Raw genomic sequence first — 21628 nt, forward strand, 5'->3', positions numbered from 1 at the left:
GAACCAGAGGTAGTGACGGAGAGTCTCCAGTAGGATCACTTCACTGACATGAACCAGAGGTAGTGACGGACAGTCTCCAGTAGGATCACTTCACTGACATGAACCAGAGGTAGTGACGGACAGTCTCCAGTAGGATCACTTCACTGACATGAACCAGAGGTAGTGACGGACAGTCTCCAGTAGGATAATGTCACTGACATGAACCAGAGGTCGTGACGGACAGTATCCAGTAGGATCACTTCACTGACATGAACTAGAGGTAGTGACGTACAGTGTCCACTAGGATCACTTCACTGACATGAACCAGAGGTAGTGACGGACAGTCTCCAGTAGAATCACTCACTGACATGAACCAGAGGTCGTGACCGACAGTCTTCAGTAGGATCACTTCACTGACATGAACTAGAGGTAGTGACGGACAGTCTCCAGTAGGATCACTTCACTGACATGAACCAACAGTAGTGACGGACAGTCTCCAGTAGGATCACTTCACTGACATGAACCAGAGGTCGTGACCGACAGTCTCCAATAGGATCACTTCACTGACATGAACCAGAGGTGGTGACGGACAGTCTCCAGCAGGATCACTTTACTGACATGAACCAATAGTAGTGACGGACAGTCTCCACTATGATCACTTCACTGACATTAACCAGAGGTAGTGACAGACAGTTTCCAGTAGGATCACTTCACTGACATGAACCAGAGGTAGTGACGGACAGTCTCCAGTAGGATCACTTCACTGACATGAACCAGAGGAAGTGACGGACAGTTTCCAGTAGGATCACTTCACTGACATGAACCAGAGGTCGTGACCGACAGTCTCCAGTAGGATCACTTCACTGACATGAACCATTAGTAGTGACGGACAGTCTCCACTAGGATCACTTCACTGACATGAACCAGAGGTCGTGACCGACAATCTCCAGTAGGATCACTTCACTGACATGAACCAGAGGTAGTGACAAACAGTCTCCAGTAGGATCACTTCACTGACATGAACCATAGGTAGTGACGGATAGTCTCCAGTAGGATCACTTCACTGAAATGAATCAGAGGTAGTGACGGACAGTCTCCAGTAGGATCACTTCACTGACATGAACCAGAGGTAGTGACGGACAGTCTCCAGTAGGATCACTTCACTGACATGAACCAGAGCTCGTGACGGACAGTCTCCAGTAGGATCACTTCACTGACATGACCAATAGTAGTTACGGACAGTCTCCACTAGGATCACTTCACTGACATGAACCAGGGGTCGTGACCGACAGTCTCCACTAGGATCACTTCACTGACATGAACTAGAGGTAGTGACGGACAGTCTCCAGTAGGATCATTTCACTGACATGAACCAGAGGTAGTGACTGACAGTCTCCAGTAGGATCACTTCACTGACATGAACTAGAGGTAGTGACGTACAGTCTCCAGTAGCATCACTTCACTGACATGAACCAGAGGTAGTGACGGACAGTCTCCACTAGGATCACTTCACTGACATGAACCGGAGGTAGTGACGGACAGTCTCCAGTAGGATCACGTCACTGACATGAACCAGAGGTCGTGACGGACAGTCTCCAGTAGGATCACTCACTGACATGAACCAGAGGTCGTGACCGACAGTCTTCAGTAGGATCACTTCACTGACATGAACTAGAGGTAGTGACGGAGAGTCTCCAGTAGGCTCACTTCACTGACATGAACCAATACTAGTGACGGACAGTCTCCAGTAGGATCCCTTCACTGACATGAACCAGAGGTCGTGACCGACAGTTTCCAGTATGATCACTTTACTGACATTAACCAGAGGTCGTGACCGACAGTCTCCAGTAGGATCACTTCACTGACATGAACCAGAGGTCGTGACGGACAGTCTCGAGTAGGATCACGTCACTGACATGAGTCAGAGGTCGTGACGGACAGTCTCCAGTAGGATCACTTCACTGACATGAACCATTAGTAGTGACGGACAGCCTCCACTAGGATCACTTCACTGACATGAACCAGAGGTCGTGACCGACAATCTCCAGTAGGATCACTTCACTGACATGAACCAGAGGAAGTGACGGACAGTTTCCAGTAGGATCACTTCACTGACATGAACCAGAGGTCGTGACCGACAGTCTCCAGTAGGATCACTTCACTGACATGAACTAGAGGTAGTGATGGAGAGTCTCCACTAGGATCACTTCACTGACATGAATCAGAGGTAGTGACGGACAGTCTCCACTAGGATCACTTCACTGACATGAACCAGAGGTAGTGACGGACAGTCTCCAGTAGGATCATTTCACTGACATGAACCAGAGGTAGTGACGGACAGTCTCCAGTAGGATCACTCACTGACATGAACCAGAGGTAGTGACGGAGAGTCTCCAGTAGGATCACTTCACTGACATGAACCAGAGGTAGTGACGGACAGTCTCCAGTAGGATCACTTCACTGACATGAACCAGAGGTAGTGACGGACAGTCTCCAGTAGGATCACTTCACTGACATGAACCAGAGGTAGTGACGGACAGTCTCCAGTAGGATAATGTCACTGACATGAACCAGAGGTCGTGACGGACAGTATCCAGTAGGATCACTTCACTGACATGAACTAGAGGTAGTGACGTACAGTGTCCACTAGGATCACTTCACTGACATGAACCAGAGGTAGTGACGGACAGTCTCCAGTAGGATCACTCACTGACATGAACCAGAGGTCGTGACCGACAGTCTTCAGTAGGATCACTTCACTGACATGAACTAGAGGTAGTGACGGACAGTCTCCAGTAGGATCACTTCACTGACATGAACCAACAGTAGTGACGGACAGTCTCCAGTAGGATCACTTCACTGACATGAACCAGAGGTCGTGACCGACAGTCTCCAATAGGATCACTTCACTGACATGAACCAGAGGTGGTGACGGACAGTCTCCAGCAGGATCACTTTACTGACATGAACCAATAGTAGTGACGGACAGTCTCCACTATGATCACTTCACTGACATTAACCAGAGGTAGTGACAGACAGTTTCCAGTAGGATCACTTCACTGACATGAACCAGAGGTAGTGACGGACAGTCTCCAGTAGGATCACTTCACTGACATGAACCAGAGGAAGTGACGGACAGTTTCCAGTAGGATCACTTCACTGACATGAACCAGAGGTCGTGACCGACAGTCTCCAGTAGGATCACTTCACTGACATGAACCATTAGTAGTGACGGACAGTCTCCACTAGGATCACTTCACTGACATGAACCAGAGGTCGTGACCGACAATCTCCAGTAGGATCACTTCACTGACATGAACCAGAGGTAGTGACAAACAGTCTCCAGTAGGATCACTTCACTGACATGAACCATAGGTAGTGACGGATAGTCTCCAGTAGGATCACTTCACTGAAATGAATCAGAGGTAGTGACGGACAGTCTCCAGTAGGATCACTTCACTGACATGAACCAGAGGTAGTGACGGACAGTCTCCAGTAGGATCACTTCACTGACATGAACCAGAGGTCGTGACGGACAGTCTCCAGTAGGATCACTTCACTGACATGACCAATAGTAGTTACGGACAGTCTCCACTAGGATCACTTCACTGACATGAACCAGGGGTCGTGACCGACAGTCTCCACTAGGATCACTTCACTGACATGAACTAGAGGTAGTGACGGACAGTCTCCAGTAGGATCATTTCACTGACATGAACCAGAGGTAGTGACTGACAGTCTCCAGTAGGATCACTTCACTGACATGAACTAGAGGTAGTGACGTACAGTCTCCAGTAGCATCACTTCACTGACATGAACCAGAGGTAGTGACGGACAGTCTCCACTAGGATCACTTCACTGACATGAACCGGAGGTAGTGACGGACAGTCTCCAGTAGGATCACGTCACTGACATGAACCAGAGGTCGTGACGGACAGTCTCCAGTAGGATCACTCACTGACATGAACCAGAGGTCGTGACCGACAGTCTTCAGTAGGATCACTTCACTGACATGAACTAGAGGTAGTGACGGAGAGTCTCCAGTAGGCTCACTTCACTGACATGAACCAATAGTAGTGACGGACAGTCTCCAGTAGGATCCCTTCACTGACATGAACCAGAGGTCGTGACCGACAGTTTCCAGTATGATCACTTTACTGACATTAACCAGAGGTCGTGACCGACAGTCTCCAGTAGGATCACTTCACTGACATGAACTAGAGGTCGTGACGGACAGTCTCGAGTAGGATCACGTCACTGACATGAGTCAGAGGTCGTGACGGACAGTCTCCAGTAGGATCACTTCACTGACATGAACCATTAGTAGTGACGGACAGCCTCCACTAGGATCACTTCACTGACATGAACCAGAGGTCGTGACCGACAATCTCCAGTAGGATCACTTCACTGACATGAACCAGAGGAAGTGACGGACAGTTTCCAGTTGGATCACTTCACTGACATGAACCAGAGGTCGTGACCGACAGTCTCCAGTAGGATCACTTCACTGACATGAACTAGAGGTAGTGATGGAGAGTCTCCACTAGAATCACTTCACTGACATGAATCAGAGGTAGTGACGGAAAGTTTCCAGTAGGATCACTTCACTGACATGAACCAGAGGTAGTGACGGACAGTCTCTAGTAGGATCACTTCACTGACAAGAACCAGAGGTAGTGAAGGACAGTCTCCACTAGGATCACTTAACTGACATGAACCAGAGGTCGTGACCGACAGTCTTCAGTAGGATCACTTCACTGACATGAACTAGAGGTAGTGACGGACAGTCTCCAGTAGGATCACTTCACTGACATGAACCATAGGTAGTGACGGACAGTCTCCAGTAGGATCACTTCACTGACATGAACCAGAGGAAGTGACGGACAGTTTACAGTAGGATCACTTCACTGACATGAACCAGAGGTAGTGACGGACAGTCTCCAGTAGGATCACTTCACTGACATGAACCAATAGTAGTTACGGACAGTCTCCACTAGGATCACTTCACTGACATGAACCAGAGGTCGTGACCGACAGTCTCCAGTAGGATCACTTCACTGACAAGAACCAGAGGTAGTGAAGGACAGCCTCCACTAGGATCACTTCACTGACATGAACCAGAGGTCGTGACCGACAGTCTTCAGTAGGATCACTTCACTGACATGAACTAGAGGTAGTGACGGACAGTCTCCAGTAGGATCACTTCACTGACATGAACCATAGGTAGTGACGGACAGTCTCCAGTAGGATCACTTCACTGACATGAACCAGAGGAAGTGACGGACAGTTTCCAGTAGGATCACTTCACTGACATGAACCAGAGGTCGTGACCGACAGACTCCAGTAGGCTCACTCCACTGACATGAACCATTAGTAGTGACGGACAGTCTCCACTAGGATCACTTCACTGACATGAACCAGAGGTCGTGACCGACAATCTCCAGTAGGATCACTTCACTGACATGAACCAGAGGTAGTGACAAACAGTCTCCAGTAGGATCACTTCACTGACATGAACCATAGGTAGTGACGGATAGTTTCCAGTAGGATCACTTCACTGACATGAATCAGAGGTAGTGACGGACAGTCTCCAGTAGGATCACTTCACTGACATGAACCAGAGGTAGTGACGGACAGTCTCCAGTAGGATCACTTCACTGACATGAACCAGAGGTCGTGACGGACAGTCTCCAGTAGGATCACTTCACTGACATGACCAATAGTAGTTACGGACAGTCTCCACTAGGATCACTTCACTGACATGAACCAGGGGTCGTGACCGACAGTCTCCACTAGGATCACTTCACTGACATGAACTAGAGGTAGTGACGGACAGTCTCCAGTAGGATCATTTCACTGACATGAACCAGAGGTAGTGACTGACAGTCTCCAGTAGGATCACTTCACTGACATGAACTAGAGGTAGTGACGTACAGTCTCCAGTAGCATCACTTCACTGACATGAACCAGAGGTAGTGACGGACAGTCTCCACTAGGATCACTTCACTGACATGAACCGGAGGTAGTGACGGACAGTCTCCAGTAGGATCACGTCACTGACATGACCCAGAGGTCGTGACGGACAGTCTCCAGTAGGATCACTCACTGACATGAACCAGAGGTCGTGACCGACAGTCTTCAGTAGGATCACTTCACTGACATGAACTAGAGGTAGTGACGGACAGTCTCCAGTAGGCTCACTTCACTGACATGAACCAATAGTAGTGACGGACAGTCTCCAGTAGGATCCCTTCACTGACATGAACCAGAGGTCGTGACCGACAGTTTCCAGTATGATGACTTTACTGACATTAACCAGAGGTCGTGACCGACAGTCTCCAGTAGGATCACTTCACTGACATGAACTAGAGGTCGTGACGGACAGTCTCGAGTAGGATCACGTCACTGACATGAGTCAGAGGTCGTGACGGACAGTCTCCAGTAAGATCACTTCACTGACATGAACCATTAGTAGTGACGGACAGTCTCCACTAGGATCACTTCACTGACATGAACCAGAGGTCGTGACCGACAGTCTCCAGTAGGATCACTTCACTGATATGAACTAGAGGTAGTGATGGAGAGTCTCCACTAGGATCACTTCACTGACATGAATCAGAGGTAGTGACGGAAAGTTTCCAGTAGGATCACTTCACTGACATGAACCAGAGGTAGTGACGGACAGTCTCTAGTAGGATCACTTCACTGACAAGAACCAGAGGTAGTGAAGGACAGTCTCCACTAGGATCACTTCACTGACATGAACCAGAGGTCGTGTCCGACAGTCTTCAGTAGGATCACTTCACTGACATGAACTAGAGGTAGTGACGGACAGTCTCCAGTAGGATCACTTCACTGACATGAACCATAGGTAGTGACGGACAGTCTCCAGTAGGATCACTTCACTGACATGAACCAGAGGAAGTGACGGACAGTTTCCAGTAGGATCACTTCACTGACATGAACCAGAGGTAGTGACGGACAGTCTCCAGTAGGATCACTTCACTGACATGAACCAATAGTAGTTACGGACAGTCTCCACTAGGATCACTTCACTGACATGAACCAGAGGTCGTGACCGACAGTCTCCAGTAGGATCACTTCACTGACATGAACCAGAGGTAGTGACAGACAGTTTCCAGTAGGATCACTTCACTGACATGAACCATAGGTATTGACGGATAGTCTCCAGTAGGATCACTTCACTGACATGAACCAGAGGAAGTGACGGACAGTTTCCAGTATGATCACTTTACTGACATTAACCAGAGGTCGTGACCGACAGTCTCCAGTAGGATCACTTCACTGACATGAACTGGAGGTCGTGACGGACAGTCTCGAGTAGGATCACGTCACTGACATGAATCAGAGGTCGTGACGGACAGTCTCCAGTAGGATCACTTCACTGACATGAACCATTAGTAGTGACGGACAGTCTCCACTAGGATCACTTCACTGACATGAACCAGAGGTCGTGACCGACAATCTCCAGTAGGATCACTTCACTGACATGAACCAGAGGAAGTGACGGACAGTTTCCAGTAGGATCACTTCACTGACATGAACCATAGGTAGTGACGGACAGTCTCCAGTAGGATCACTTCACTGACATGAACCAGAGGAAGTGACGGACAGTTTCCAGTAGGATCACTTCACTGACATGAACCAGAGGTCGTGACCGACAATCTCCAGTAGGATCACTTCACTGACATGAACCAGAGGTAGTGACAAACAGTCTCCAGTAGGATCACTTCACTGACATGAACCAGAGGTAGTGACGGACAGTCTCTAGTAGGATCACTTCACTGACATGAACCAGAGGTAGTGACGGACAGTCTCCAGTCGGATCACTTCACTGACATGAACCAGAGGTCGTGACCGACAATCTCCAGTAGGATCACTTCACTGACATGAATCAGAGGTAGTGACGGACAGTCTCCAGTAGGATCACTTAACTGACATGAACCAGAGGTAGTGACGGACAGACTCTAGTAGGATCACTTCACTGACATGAACCAGAGGTAGTGACGGACAGTCTCCAGTAGGATCACTTCACTGACATGAACTAGAGGTAGTGACGGACAGTCTCCAGTAGATCACTTCACTGACATGCACCAGAGGTAGTGACGGACAGTCTCCAGTAGGATCACTTCACTGACATGAGCTAGAGGTAGTGACGGACAGTCTCCACTAGGATCACTTCACTGACATGAACCAGAGGTAGTGACGGACAGTCTCCAGTAGGATCATTTCACTGACATGAACCAGAGGTCGTGACGGACAGTCTCCAGTAGGATCACTCACTGACATGAACCAGAGGTAGTGACGGAGAGTCTCCAGTAGGATCACTTCACTGACATGAACCAGAGGTAGTGACGGACATTCTCCAGTAGGATCACTTCACTGACATGAACCAGAGGTAGTGACGGACAGTCTCCAGTAGGATCACTTCACTGACATGAACCAGAGGTAGTGACGGACAGTCTCCAGTAGGATAATGTCACTGACATGAACCAGAGGTCGTGACGGACAGTATCCAGTAGGATCACTTCACTGACATGAACCATTAGTAGTGACGGACAGTCTGCACTAGGATCACTTCACTGACATGAACCAGAGGTAGTGACAAACAGTCTCCAGTAGGATCACTTCACTGACATGAACCATAGGTAGTGACGGATAGTCTCCAGTAGGATCACTTCACTGACATGAATCAGAGGTAGTGACGGACAGTCTCCAGTAGGATCACTTAACTGACATGAACCAGAGGTAGTGACGGACAGTCTCTAGTAGGATCACTTCACTGACATGAACCATAGGTAGTGACGGACAGTCTCCAGTAGGATCACTTCACTGACATGAACTAGAGGTAGTGACGGACAGTCTCCAGTAGATCACTTCACTGACATGCACCAGAGGTAGTGACGGACAGTCTCCAGTAGGATCACTTCACTGACATGAGCTAGAGGTAGTGACGGACAGTCTCCACTAGGATCACTTCACTGACATGAACCAGAGGTAGTGACGGACAGTCTCCAGTAGGATCATTTCACTGACATGAACCAGAGGTAGTGACGGACAGTCTCCAGTAGGATCACTCACTGACATGAACCAGAGGTAGTGACGGAGAGTCTCCAGTAGGATCACTTCACTGACATGAACCAGAGGTAGTGACGGACAGTCTCCAGTAGGATCACTTCACTGACATGAACCAGAGGTAGTGACGGACAGTCTCCAGTAGGATCACTTCACTGACATGAACCAGAGGTAGTGACGGACAGTCTCCAGTAGGATAATGTCACTGACATGAACCAGAGGTCGTGACGGACAGTATCCAGTAGGATCACTTCACTGACATGAACTAGAGGTAGTGACGTACAGTGTCCACTAGGATCACTTCACTGACATGAACCAGAGGTAGTGACGGACAGTCTCCAGTAGGATAATTTCACTGACATGAACCAGAGGTAGTGACGGACAGTCTCCAGTAGGATCACTCACTGACATGAACTAGAGGTAGTGACGGACAGTCTCCAGTAGGATCACTTCACTGACATGAACCAACAGTAGTGACGGACGGTCTCCAGTAGGATCACTTCACTGACATGAACCAGAGGTCGTGACCGACAGTCTCCAATAGGATCACTTCACTGACATGAACCAGAGGTGGTGACGGACAGTCTCCAGCAGGATCACTTCACTGACATGAACCAATAGTAGTGACGGACAGTATCCACTATGATCAATTCACTGACATGAACCAGAGGTAGTGACGGACAGTCTCCAGTAGGATCACTCACTGACATGAACCAGAGGTCGTGACCAACAGTCTTCAGTAGGATCACTTCACTAACATGAACTAGAGGTAGTGACCGACAGTCTCCAGTAGGATCACTTCACTGACATGAACCAATAGTAGTGTCGGACAGTCTCCAGTAGGATCACTTCACTGACATGACCAATAGTAGTTACGGACAGTCTCCACTAGGATCACTTCACTGACATGAACCAGAGGTCGTGACCGACAGTCTCCACTAGGATCACTTCACTGACATGAACTAGAGGTAGTGACGGACAGTCTCCAGTAGGATCATTTCACTGACATGAACCAGAGGTAGTGACTGACAGTCTCCAGTAGGATCACTTCACTGACATGAACTAGAGGTAGTGACGTACAGTCTCCAGTAGCATCACTTCACTGACATGAACCAGAGGTCGTGACCGACAGTTTCCAGTATGATCACTTTACTGACATTAACCAGAGGTCGTGACCGACAGTCTCCAGTAGGATCACTTCACTGACATGAACTAGAGGTCGTGACGGACAGTCTCGAGTAGGATCACGTCACTGACATGAGTCAGAGGTCGTGACGGACAGTCTCCAGTAGGATCACTTCACTGACATGAACCATTAGTAGTGACGGACAGTCTCCACTAGGATCACTTCACTGACATGAACCAGAGGTCGTGACCGACAATCTCCAGTAGGATCACTTCACTGACATGAACCAGAGGAAGTGACGGACAGTTTCCAGTAGGATCACTTCACTGACATGAACCAGAGGTCGTGACCGACAGTCTCCAGTAGGATCACTTCACTGACATGAACTAGAGGTAGTGATGGAGAGTCTCCACTAGGATCACTTCACTGACATGAATCAGAGGTAGTGACGGAAAGTTTCCAGTAGGATCACTTCATTGACATGAACCAGAGGTAGTGACGGACAGTCTCTAGTAGGATCACTTCACTGACAAGAACCAGAGGTAGTGAAGGACAGTCTCCACTAGGATCACTTCACTGACATGAACCAGAGGTCGTGACCGACAGTCTTCAGTAGGATCACTTCACTGACATGAACTAGAGGTAGTGACGGACAGTCTCCAGTAGGATCACTTCACTGACATGAACCATAGGTAGTGACGGACAGTCTCCAGTAGGATCACTTCACTGACATGAACCAGAGGTCGTGACCGACAGTCTCCAGTAGGATCACTTCACTGACATGAACCATTAGTAGTGACGGACAGTCTCCACTAGGATCACTTCACTGACATGAACCAGAGGTCGTGACCGACAATCTCCAGTAGGATCACTTCACTGACATGAACCAGAGGTAGTGACAAACAGTCTCCAGTAGGATCACTTCACTGACATGAACCATAGGTAGTGACGGATAGTCTCCAGTAGGATCACTTCACTGACATGAATCAGAGGTAGTGACGGACAATCTCCAGTAGGATCACTTCACTGACATGAACCAGAGGTAGTGACGGACAGTCTCTAGTAGGATCACTTCACTGACATGAACCAGAGGTAGTGACGGACAGTCTCCAGTAGGATCACTTCACTGACATGAACTAGAGGTAGTGACGGACAGTCTCCAGTAGATCACTTCACTGACATGCACCAGAGGTAGTGACGGACAGTCTCCAGTAGGATCACTTCACTGACATGAGCTAGAGGTAGTGACGGACAGTCTCCACTAGGATCACTTCACTGACATGAACCAGAGGTAGTGACGGACAGTCTCCAGTAGGATCATTTCACTGACATGAACCAGAGGTAGTGACGGACAGTCTCCAGTAGGATCACTCACTGACATGAACCAGAGGTAGTGACGGAGAGTCTCCAGTAGGATCACTTCACTGACATGAACCAGAGGTAGTGACGGACAGTCTCCAGTAGGATCACTTCACTGACATGAACCAGAGGTAGTGACGGACAGTCTCCAGTAGGATCACTTCACTGACATGAACCAGAGGTAGTGACGGACAGTCTCCAGTAGGATAATGTCACTGACATGAACCAGAGGTCGTGACGGACAGTATCCAGTAGGATCACTTCACTGACATGAACTAGAGGTAGTGACGTACAGTGTCCACTAGGATCACTTCACTGACATGAACCAGAGGTAGTGACGGACAGTCTCCAGTAGAATCACTCACTGACATGAACCAGAGGTCGTGACCGACAGTCTTCAGTAGGATCACTTCACTGACATGAACTAGAGGTAGTGACGGACAGTCTCCAGTAGGATCACTTCACTGACATGAACCAACAGTAGTGACGGACAGTCTCCAGTAGGATCACTTCACTGACATGAACCAGAGGTCGTGACCGACAGTCTCCAATAGGATCACTTCACTGACATGAACCAGAGGTGGTGACGGACAGTCTCCAGCAGGATCACTTTACTGACATGAACCAATAGTAGTGACGGACAGTCTCCACTATGATCACTTCACTGACATTAACCAGAGGTAGTGACAGACAGTTTCCAGTAGGATCACTTCACTGACATGAACCAGAGGTAGTGACGGACAGTCTCCAGTAGGATCACTTCACTGACATGAACCAGAGGAAGTGACGGACAGTTTCCAGTAGGATCACTTCACTGACATGAACCAGAGGTCGTGACCGACAGTCTCCAGTAGGATCACTTCACTGACATGAACCATTAGTAGTGACGGACAGTCTCCACTAGGATCACTTCACTGACATGAACCAGAGGTCGTGACCGACAATCTCCAGTAGGATCACTTCACTGACATGAACCAGAGGTAGTGACAAACAGTCTCCAGTAGGATCACTTCACTGACATGAACCATAGGTAGTGACGGATAGTCTCCAGTAGGATCACTTCACTGAAATGAATCAGAGGTAGTGACGGACAGTCTCCAGTAGGATCACTTCACTGACATGAACCAGAGGTAGTGACGGACAGTCTCCAGTAGGATCACTTCACTGACATGAACCAGAGCTCGTGACGGACAGTCTCCAGTAGGATCACTTCACTGACATGACCAATAGTAGTTACGGACAGTCTCCACTAGGATCACTTCACTGACATGAACCAGGGGTCGTGACCGACAGTCTCCACTAGGATCACTTCACTGACATGAACTAGAGGTAGTGACGGACAGTCTCCAGTAGGATCATTTCACTGACATGAACCAGAGGTAGTGACTGACAGTCTCCAGTAGGATCACTTCACTGACATGAACTAGAGGTAGTGACGTACAGTCTCCAGTAGCATCACTTCACTGACATGAACCAGAGGTAGTGACGGACAGTCTCCACTAGGATCACTTCACTGACATGAACCGGAGGTAGTGACGGACAGTCTCCAGTAGGATCACGTCACTGACATGAACCAGAGGTCGTGACGGACAGTCTCCAGTAGGATCACTCACTGACATGAACCAGAGGTCGTGACCGACAGTCTTCAGTAGGATCACTTCACTGACATGAACTAGAGGTAGTGACGGAGAGTCTCCAGTAGGCTCACTTCACTGACATGAACCAATACTAGTGACGGACAGTCTCCAGTAGGATCCCTTCACTGACATGAACCAGAGGTCGTGACCGACAGTTTCCAGTATGATCACTTTACTGACATTAACCAGAGGTCGTGACCGACAGTCTCCAGTAGGATCACTTCACTGACATGAACCAGAGGTCGTGACGGACAGTCTCGAGTAGGATCACGTCACTGACATGAGTCAGAGGTCGTGACGGACAGTCTCCAGTAGGATCACTTCACTGACATGAACCATTAGTAGTGACGGACAGCCTCCACTAGGATCACTTCACTGACATGAACCAGAGGTCGTGACCGACAATCTCCAGTAGGATCACTTCACTGACATGAACCAGAGGAAGTGACGGACAGTTTCCAGTAGGATCACTTCACTGACATGAACCAGAGGTCGTGACCGACAGTCTCCAGTAGGATCACTTCACTGACATGAACTAGAGGTAGTGATGGAGAGTCTCCACTAGGATCACTTCACTGACATGAATCAGAGGTAGTGACGGACAGTCTCCACTAGGATCACTTCACTGACATGAACCAGAGGTAGTGACGGACAGTCTCCAGTAGGATCATTTCACTGACATGAACCAGAGGTAGTGACGGACAGTCTCCAGTAGGATCACTCACTGACATGAACCAGAGGTAGTGACGGAGAGTCTCCAGTAGGATCACTTCACTGACATGAACCAGAGGTAGTGACGGACAGTCTCCAGTAGGATCACTTCACTGACATGAACCAGAGGTAGTGACGGACAGTCTCCAGTAGGATCACTTCACTGACATGAACCAGAGGTAGTGACGGACAGTCTCCAGTAGGATAATGTCACTGACATGAACCAGAGGTCGTGACGGACAGTATCCAGTAGGATCACTTCACTGACATGAACTAGAGGTAGTGACGTACAGTGTCCACTAGGATCACTTCACTGACATGAACCAGAGGTAGTGACGGACAGTCTCCAGTAGGATCACTCACTGACATGAACCAGAGGTCGTGACCGACAGTCTTCAGTAGGATCACTTCACTGACATGAACTAGAGGTAGTGACGGACAGTCTCCAGTAGGATCACTTCACTGACATGAACCAACAGTAGTGACGGACAGTCTCCAGTAGGATCACTTCACTGACATGAACCAGAGGTCGTGACCGACAGTCTCCAATAGGATCACTTCACTGACATGAACCAGAGGTGGTGACGGACAGTCTCCAGCAGGATCACTTTACTGACATGAACCAATAGTAGTGACGGACAGTCTCCACTATGATCACTTCACTGACATTAACCAGAGGTAGTGACAGACAGTTTCCAGTAGGATCACTTCACTGACATGAACCAGAGGTAGTGACGGACAGTCTCCAGTAGGATCACTTCACTGACATGAACCAGAGGAAGTGACGGACAGTTTCCAGTAGGATCACTTCACTGACATGAACCAGAGGTCGTGACCGACAGTCTCCAGTAGGATCACTTCACTGACATGAACCATTAGTAGTGACGGACAGTCTCCACTAGGATCACTTCACTGACATGAACCAGAGGTCGTGACCGACAATCTCCAGTAGGATCACTTCACTGACATGAACCAGAGGTAGTGACAAACAGTCTCCAGTAGGATCACTTCACTGACATGAACCATAGGTAGTGACGGATAGTCTCCAGTAGGATCACTTCACTGAAATGAATCAGAGGTAGTGACGGACAGTCTCCAGTAGGATCACTTCACTGACATGAACCAGAGGTAGTGACGGACAGTCTCCAGTAGGATCACTTCACTGACATGAACCAGAGGTCGTGACGGACAGTCTCCAGTAGGATCACTTCACTGACATGACCAATAGTAGTTACGGACAGTCTCCACTAGGATCACTTCACTGACATGAACCAGGGGTCGTGACCGACAGTCTCCACTAGGATCACTTCACTGACATGAACTAGAGGTAGTGACGGACAGTCTCCAGTAGGATCATTTCACTGACATGAACCAGAGGTAGTGACTGACAGTCTCCAGTAGGATCACTTCACTGACATGAACTAGAGGTAGTGACGTACAGTCTCCAGTAGCATCACTTCACTGACATGAACCAGAGGTAGTGACGGACAGTCTCCACTAGGATCACTTCACTGACATGAACCGGAGGTAGTGACGGACAGTCTCCAGTAGGATCACGTCACTGACATGAACCAGAGGTCGTGACGGACAGTCTCCAGTAGGATCACTCACTGACATGAACCAGAGGTCGTGACCGACAGTCTTCAGTAGGATCACTTCACTGACATGAACTAGAGGTAGTGACGGAGAGTCTCCAGTAGGCTCACTTCACTGACATGAACCAATAGTAGTGACGGACAGTCTCCAGTAGGATCCCTTCACTGACATGAACCAGAGGTCGTGACCGACAGTTTCCAGTATGATCACTTTACTGACATTAACCAGAGGTCGTGACCGACAGTCTCCAGTAGGATCACTTCACTGACATGAACTAGAGGTCGTGACGGACAGTCTCGAGTAGGATCACGTCACTGACATGAGTCAGAGGTCGTGACGGACAGTCTCCAGTAGGATCACTTCACTGACATGAACCATTAGTAGTGACGGACAGCCTCCACTAGGATCACTTCACTGACATGAACCAGAGGTCGTGACCGACAATCTCCAGTAGGATCACTTCACTGACATGAACCAGAGGAAGTGACGGACAGTTTCCAGTTGGATCACTTCACTGACATGAACCAGAGGTCGTGACCGACAGTCTCCAGTAGGATCACTTCACTGACATGAACTAGAGGTAGTGATGGAGAGTCTCCACTAGAATCACTTCACTGACATGAATCAGAGGTAGTGACGGAAAGTTTCCAGTAGGATCACTTCACTGACATGAACCAGAGGTAGTGACGGACAGTCTCTAGTAGGATCACTTCACTGACAAGAACCAGAGGTAGTGAAGGACAGTCTCCACTAGGATCACTTAACTGACATGAACCAGAGGTCGTGACCGACAGTCTTCAGTAGGATCACTTCACTGACATGAACTAGAGGTAGTGACGGACAGTCTCCAGTAGGATCACTTCACTGACATGAACCATAGGTAGTGACGGACAGTCTCCAGTAGGATCACTTCACTGACATGAACCAGAGGAAGTGACGGACAGTTTACAGTAGGATCACTTCACTGACATGAACCAGAGGTAGTGACGGACAGTCTCCAGTAGGATCACTTCACTGACATGAACCAATAGTAGTTACGGACAGTCTCCACTAGGATCACTTCACTGACATGAACCAGAGGTCGTGACCGACAGTCTCCAGTAGGATCACTTCACTGACAAGAACCAGAGGTAGTGAAGGACAGCCTCCACTAGGATCACTTCACTGACATGAACCAGAGGTCGTGACCGACAGTCTTCAGTAGGATCACTTCACTGACATGAACTAGAGGTAGTGACGGACAGTCTCCAGTAGGATCACTTCACTGACATGAACCATAGGTAGTGACGGACAGTCTCCAGTAGGATCACTTCACTGACATGAACCAGAGGAAGTGACGGACAGTTTCCAGTAGGATCACTTCACTGACATGAACCAGAGGTCGTGACCGACAGACTCCAGTAGGCTCACTCCACTGACATGAACCATTAGTAGTGACGGACAGTCTCCACTAGGATCACTTCACTGACATGAACCAGAGGTCGTGACCGACAATCTCCAGTAGGATCACTTCACTGACATGAACCAGAGGTAGTGACAAACAGTCTCCAGTAGGATCACTTCACTGACATGAACCATAGGTAGTGACGGATAGTTTCCAGTAGGATCACTTCACTGACATGAATCAGAGGTAGTGACGGACAGTCTCCAGTAGGATCACTTCACTGACATGAACCAGAGGTAGTGACGGACAGTCTCCAGTAGGATCACTTCACTGACATGAACCAGAGGTCGTGACGGACAGTCTCCAGTAGGATCACTTCACTGACATGACCAATAGTAGTTACGGACAGTCTCCACTAGGATCACTTCACTGACATGAACCAGGGGTCGTGACCGACAGTCTCCACTAGGATCACTTCACTGACATGAACTAGAGGTAGTGACGGACAGTCTCCAGTAGGATCATTTCACTGACATGAACCAGAGGTAGTGACTGACAGTCTCCAGTAGGATCACTTCACTGACATGAACTAGAGGTAGTGACGTACAGTCTCCAGTAGCATCACTTCACTGACATGAACCAGAGGTAGTGACGGACAGTCTCCACTAGGATCACTTCACTGACATGAACCGGAGGTAGTGACGGACAGTCTCCAGTAGGATCACGTCACTGACATGACCCAGAGGTCGTGACGGACAGTCTCCAGTAGGATCACTCACTGACATGAACCAGAGGTCGTGACCGACAGTCTTCAGTAGGATCACTTCACTGACATGAACTAGAGGTAGTGACGGACAGTCTCCAGTAGGCTCACTTCACTGACATGAACCAATAGTAGTGACGGACAGTCTCCAGTAGGATCCCTTCACTGACATGAACCAGAGGTCGTGACCGACAGTTTCCAGTATGATGACTTTACTGACATTAACCAGAGGTCGTGACCGACAGTCTCCAGTAGGATCACTTCACTGACATGAACTAGAGGTCGTGACGGACAGTCTCGAGTAGGATCACGTCACTGACATGAGTCAGAGGTCGTGACGGACAGTCTCCAGTAAGATCACTTCACTGACATGAACCATTAGTAGTGACGGACAGTCTCCACTAGGATCACTTCACTGACATGAACCAGAGGTCGTGACCGACAATCTCCAGTAGGATCACTTCACTGACATGAACCAGAGGAAGTGACGGACAGTTTCCAGTAGGATCACTTCACTGACATGAACCAGAGGTCGTGACCGACAGTCTCCAGTAGGATCACTTCACTGACATGAACTAGAGGTAGTGATGGAGAGTCTCCACTAGGATCACTTCACTGACATGAATCAGAGGTAGTGACGGAAAGTTTCCAGTAGGATCACTTCACTGACATGAACCAGAGGTAGTGACGGACAGTCTCTAGTAGGATCACTTCACTGACAAGAACCAGAGGTAGTGAAGGACAGTCTCCACTAGGATCACTTCACTGACATGAACCAGAGGTCGTGACCGACAGTCTTCAGTAGGATCACTTCACTGACATGAACTAGAGGTAGTGACGGACAGTCTCCAGTAGGATCACTTCACTGACATGAACCATAGGTAGTGACGGACAGTCTCCAGTAGGATCACTTCACTGACATGAACCAGAGGAAGTGACGGACAGTTTACAGTAGGATCACTTCACTGACATGAACCAGAGGTAGTGACGGACAGTCTCCAGTAGGATCACTTCACTGACATGAACCAATAGTAGTTACGGACAGTCTCCACTAGGATCACTTCACTGACATGAACCAGAGGTCGTGACCGACAGTCTCCAATAGGATCACTTCACTGACATGAACCAGAGGTGGTGACGGACAGTCTCCAGCAGGATCACTTTACTGACATGAACCAATAGTAGTGACGGACAGTCTCCACTATGATCACTTCACTGACATGAACCAGAGGTAGTGACAGACAGTTTCCAGTAGGATCACTTCACTGACATGAACCAGAGGTAGTGACGGACAGCCTCCAGTAGGATCACTTCACTGACATGAACTAGAGGAAGTGACGGACAGTTTCCAGTAGGATCACTTCACTGACATGAACCAGAGGTCGTGACCGACAGTCTCCAGTAGGATCACTTCACTGACATGAACCAGAAGCAGTGACGGACAGTCTCCACCAGGATCACTTCACTGACATGAATCAGAGGTAGTGACGGAAAGTCTCCAGTAGGATCACTTCACTGACATGAACCAGAGGAAGTGACGGACAGTTTCCAGTAGGATCACTTCACTGACATGAACCAGAGGTCGTGACCGACAGTCTCCAGTAGGATCACTTCACTGACATGTACTAGAGGTCGTGACTGACAGTCTCCAGTAGGATAATGTCACTGACATGAACCAGAGGTCGTGACGGACAGTATCCAGTAGGATCACTTCACTGACATGAACTAGAGGTAGTGACGTACAGTGTCCACTAGGATCACTTCACTGACATGAACCAGAGGTAGTGACGGACAGTCTCCAGTAGGATCATTTCACTGACATGAACCAGAGGTGGTGACCGACAGTCTCCAGCAGGATCACTTCACTGACATGAACCAATAGTAGTGACGGACAGTCTCCACTATGATCAATTCACTGACATGAACCAGAGGTAGTGACGGACAGTCTCCAGTAGGATCACTCACTGACTTGAACCAGAGGTCGTGACCAACAGTCTTCAGTAGGATCACTTCACTAACATGAACTAGAGGTAGTGACGGACAGTCTCCAGTAGGATCACTTCACTGACATGAACCAATAGTAGTGTCGGACAGTCTCCAGTAGGATCACTTCACTGACATGACTAATAGTAGTTACGGACAGTCTCCACTAGGATCACTTCACTGACATGAACCAGAGGTCGTGACCGACAGTCTCCACTAGGATCACTTCACTGACATGAACTAGAGGTAGTGACGGACAGTCTCCAGTAGGATCATTTCACTGACATGAACCAGAGGTAGTGACTGACAGTCTCCAGTAGGATCACTTCACTGACATGAACTAGAGGTAGTGACGTACAGTCTCCAGTAGCATCACTTCACTGACATGAACCAGAGGTAGTGACGGACAGTCTCCACTAGGATCACTTCACTGACATGAACCGGAGGTAGTGACAGACAGTCTCCAGTAGGATCATTTCACTGACATGAACCAGAGGTAGTGACTGACAGTCTCCAGTAGGATCACGTCACTGACATGAACCAGAGGTCGTGACGGACAGTCTCCAGTAGGATCACTCACTGACATGAACCAGAGGTCGTGACCGACAGTCTTCAGTAGGATCACTTCACTGACATGAACTAGAGGTAGTGACGGACAGTCTCCAGTAGGCTCACTTCACTGACATGAACCAATAGTAGTGACGGACAGTCTCCAGTAGGATCCCTTCACTGACATGAACCAGAGGTCGTGACCGACTGTCTCCAATAGGATCACTTCACTGAAATGAACCAGAGGTAGTGACGGACAGTCTCCAGTAGGATCACTTCACTGACATGAACCAATAGTAGTGACGGACAGTCTCCACTATGATCACTTCACTGACATGAAACAGAGGTCGTGACCGACAGTCTCCAGTAGGATCACTTCACTGACATGAACCAGAGGTAGTGACAGACAGTTTCCAGTAGGATCACTTCACTGACATGAACCATAGGTAGTGACGGATAGTCTTCAGTAGGATCACTTCACTGACATGAATCAGAGGTAGTGACGGACAGTCTCCAGTAGGATCACTTCACTGACATGAACCATAGGTAGTGACGGACAGTCTCTAGTAGGATCACTTCACTGACATGAACCAGAGGTAGTGACGGACAGTCTCCAGTAGGATCACTTCAATGACATGAACTAGAGGTAGTGACGGACAGTCTCCAGTAGGATCACTTCACTGACATGAACCAGAGGTAGTGACGGACAGTCTCCAGTAGGATCACTTCACTGACATGAACTAGAGGTAGTGACGGACAGTCTCCACTAGGATCACTTCACTGACATGAACCAGAAGTAGTGACGGACAGTCTCCAGTAGGATCATTTCACTGACATGAACAAGAGGTAGTGACGGACAGTCTCCAGTAGGATAACTCACTGACATGAACCAGAGGTCATGACCGACAGTCTTCAGTAGGATCACTTCACTGACATGAACTAGAGGTAGTGACGGAAAGTCTCCAGTAGGATCACTTCACTGACATGAACCAATAGTAGTGACGGACAGTCTCCAGTAGGATCACTTCACTGACATGAACCAGAGGTCGTGACCGACAGTCTCCAACAGGATCACTTCACTGACATGAACCAGAGGTAGTGACGGACAGTCTCCAGTAGGATCACTTCACTGACATGAACCAATAGTAGTTACGGACAGTCTCCACTAGGATCACTTCACTGACATGAACCAGAGGTCGTGACCGACAGTCTCCAGTAGGATCACTTCACTGACATGAACCAGAGGTAGTGACAGACAGTTTCCAGTAGGATCACTTCACTGACATGAACCATAGGTATTGACGGATAGTCTCCAGTAGGATCACTTCACTGACATGAACCAGAGGAAGTGACGGACAGTTTCCAGTATGATCACTTTACTGACATTAACCAGAGGTCGTGACCGACAGTCTCCAGTAGGATCACTTCACTGACATGAACTAGAG

This window comes from Lampris incognitus, chromosome 1 (genome assembly GCF_029633865.1).
Source record: "Lampris incognitus isolate fLamInc1 chromosome 1, fLamInc1.hap2, whole genome shotgun sequence".
In the NCBI taxonomy this organism is placed as follows: Eukaryota; Metazoa; Chordata; class Actinopteri; order Lampriformes; family Lampridae; genus Lampris; species Lampris incognitus.